The sequence below is a fragment of the Peromyscus eremicus genome, chromosome 14 (genome assembly GCF_949786415.1).
Source record: "Peromyscus eremicus chromosome 14, PerEre_H2_v1, whole genome shotgun sequence".
Taxonomy (NCBI): Eukaryota; Metazoa; Chordata; class Mammalia; order Rodentia; family Cricetidae; genus Peromyscus; species Peromyscus eremicus.
Window position 1 is genome coordinate 36185597 of NC_081430.1, and position 3545 is coordinate 36189141.

Here is a 3545-nt window from a genome sequence, read left to right on the forward strand (position 1 = left end):
GTTTATACTCTTTTGATTTTAAGTATGTCTAATTAAATAACATTAATATAAGTCTTCTGCCAGTACTGATCACACTTTAAGTGTTCCATGACAATAGCATGTTTAGTGGTTTCATATTGAACAGCACAGGTCTACAGTTTCATTTATTATTTCTGTCAGCTTTCTTATCTGGGCTGGCTAGTTTTGTGTAAACTTGACATAAGCTGAAGTCATTTGAAAGGAAGGAGCCACAACTGGAAAAACACCTTCATAAGATCAGGCTGTAGGCAAGCTTGTAGTGCTTTTCTAAAATTAGTGATTGATAGAGGAGGGCCCAGCCCATTATGGGTGGTGCCACCTCTGGGCTGGTAGTCCTGGGTTCTATATGAGAAAGCAATGAGGAGCAAGCCAGTAAGCAGCTGCCCTCCATGGCCTCTTCATCAACTTCTGCCTCCAGCATCCTTCCAGGTTTGAATTCCTGTCCTGATTTCCTTCAGTGATGACCTATGATGTGGAAGTATAAGCTAAATAAACCCTTTACTCCTCAACTTGCTGTTGGTCAGGGTGTTTTGTTGTGGCAACAGAAACCCTAATGAAGACACTACCAAAAAACAAACAGACCTTAATTGGCTTCAAACTGTTCGAATCTTTAATGGTCTTATAATAAAAACCCTGAGCCAGATATTGGGGTAAAAGCTGAAAGATCAGAGAAGCAGAGCAAGCCACAGCCAACTTCACCTTGCCAACTCCTCGGCCAATCCTGTTTCCTCAGACTGAAAGCCTCTGAGTCCTCACCCAAAAGGATCTCAGCTTAACTACTTTAGTTCCTGTTTCCTCACGCCTTACATATCTTTCTCCACCCAGCCATGTTACTTCCTGGGATTAAAGATGTGTGCTTCTCAGTACTGGGATTAAAGGTGTATGCCACCACTGCCTGGCTCTGTTTCCATTGTGGCCTTGAACTCACAGAGATCCAGAAAGGTCTCTGCCTCTCAAGTGATAGGATTACAGGTGTGTGCCACCACTGTTTGGCCTCTATGTCTAATCTAGTGGCTGACTTTTTTCTCTGATTCCCAGGCAAGTTTATTAGGTTACATAATATACCACTACAGAAGAGAGTTTTTCTTGGGATCTTGGATTTCTCTTTTATTACTTTCTTCACATTTACTATGCTGAAATGTTTCCTACATTCAAGTTTATTCAAAGAGGAGCAAGAATCCATCTGTTAACAGTAAATTTCTTACTGTAGCTGACTATTTTTCAATAAATAATGTGTCTTTCTGTTATGTGAATCTATACAAGTCTGTTAAAGGATATCAATAATTTATTAAGTTATAAAAATAGGGATAATACACTCATGGATACAGAACAAAGTAACCAGCCATTGTTGTCTTCATTTCTGATGAGGGGTAAAGGGAACCAACCATTTGGTCTCTGACTACCTGAGAGAGAATGCACCCCCTCCTCAGTTTAAACCAGTCATGTACCCAGAAAGCCCAAAGGTCATTGGTTGAATGGAATGAATACCCACAACATTTCCCATTTTCATCTGAATAAAAGGGTTCTAAACCTAATACAAAACCATATAATATAAGAACAATTATCAAATATTGTCCAAGAGAAAGAAGGGCTAATAACATAAATAAAAGTGGAACTACAACCAACAAGAACAACATCAATCAAGAAACAGGTACTAAATGTCCAGACTGAGGGTAACTGGCAAATTCCCAATAGCTATCCTATCCTGAAGGATCTAAATATTGTATCCGATATGCTCTTAGCTAAGATATGAGAGTATGATAACTGTAACTATCTAGTCTTCAACCCCATCAAAGACCTGAGAAGGAAAACAGTATTACCCAAGTAAGCAGGAAGTGCAAACAAGCAACATCTGAAGTATGCAAGAAATGACAGAGACAGCTGGCTGCCTGGACAGTCACACATTGTTTCTCTGCAACCATTGGCTACAGGCCTAGAACATCTGACAGACCATGTTCAGAAGTAGGAAAATTTGAAAGACTGTTCTACCCTGTCTTGGCAAGATTTAGAAGTTGGTTTTCCTCATGTCATGCTCATCTGGATTGGACAGCATGCTTAATGTCAGCAGTCAAGGAAAGTGAATTTCTTTGCCCAATACACCATTTATGCCAAGAAGAAAAACTCCATATGGAATGTCTTTGATGCCTATCATTCACTCAGGAGCAGATTGGTGCTTCCAGGAGCAATCATGTCTCACATCAGCAGAATTCTAAGTTATTAAAACATTTAAATGCCATATTCTCTGGGTCTTTGAAGAGTTTGAAGATTACCTATCCTTCTGAAATATATCTCTGTTTATCTAGAAAACCTAACCAAGATGACAGTAAGTTTGACAAGCATGGGTGAGTATTAGCTTGCAACTATTATCAATCTACATAGCTTAAAGACTAAAGCTTCACATTATAAAAGTAAACAATCTATAAACAGATGTACACTATAAGGACAATGACCTCGAATTTGTAACAATATACAAAAGTATCTTAATCAGAGGTAGAAATGTATAGTCCAATATGACAAAAATATCCTTAATTTGTATCAATATACAAAATATCCTCAACAGAAGTAGAACATACATGCAGTATGACAAATATAATTTTACATTTGTATCAATAAAAAAATATTTTAGACAGAAGTAAGGACATATGTACAATACGGCAAATATAGTTTTGACTTTGTATCAATATACAAATTATCTTAAATGGGAAAGAAAAATAATTTTACATTTGTAACAATATAAAAAAATCCATACTAATGCAAATTACCTAAAACTAATAGTTGCTAATTTAGTTTACAAGTGGATACAATAATCTACTTTATTTCCTATCCTATCTACCCCTTTTTTTCTATTCTAAATGAGATTCCTGAGTCTATCTCTATTGTTCCTTCCCCAAACCTATAACAATTTATAACCAACCCCTAACAAATGACAACTATTCATGACCATGAGAAAACAAAACCTGTTGGGAGAGGGAGTACCTTTTCCTTAGAATTGTTTCTTACTGTTTAGGGGGCAATGGTATCTCTGTAGGATCCTGTAAAAACTAGAACAATCGTTAAGTCCAATGAAGACTAGCTGTAATATTTGTAGCCAGTTTCAGAGTAATAAGTAAAGCTTATTTGAAGTTCTGGCTAGATGTGGAAGATGGTGCTCCATCTCGGCTAGCCTCCTTGAAACTGTCATGAACAGTGTGCAGGCCAAAGCTGATATTGAAGTGATGTTTATCAGCTCAATGGCATCATTATGAACCAGATAGAATCATGATTGAGGGGACCCATCTTCCTTCTGGAGACTTCAGAGATCACTGTTAGGAAAGTTTATTGTTCCCTCTGGAAAATTTAAACATTATTAATATCAAGACAGAAAGCTTAAATTTTAAGATAGTAATATATCTAAAAAAAAGGGTTCTAAAGAGTCAAAAGTAAGTAAGAAGAGGATGAGATTTTGGTTTTCTTTTGTCTCACATCAAGCGGCTCTTCTGATATGAGACAGAAACTCTAAATTTGTCCTTTAACAACCTGCTTTGATT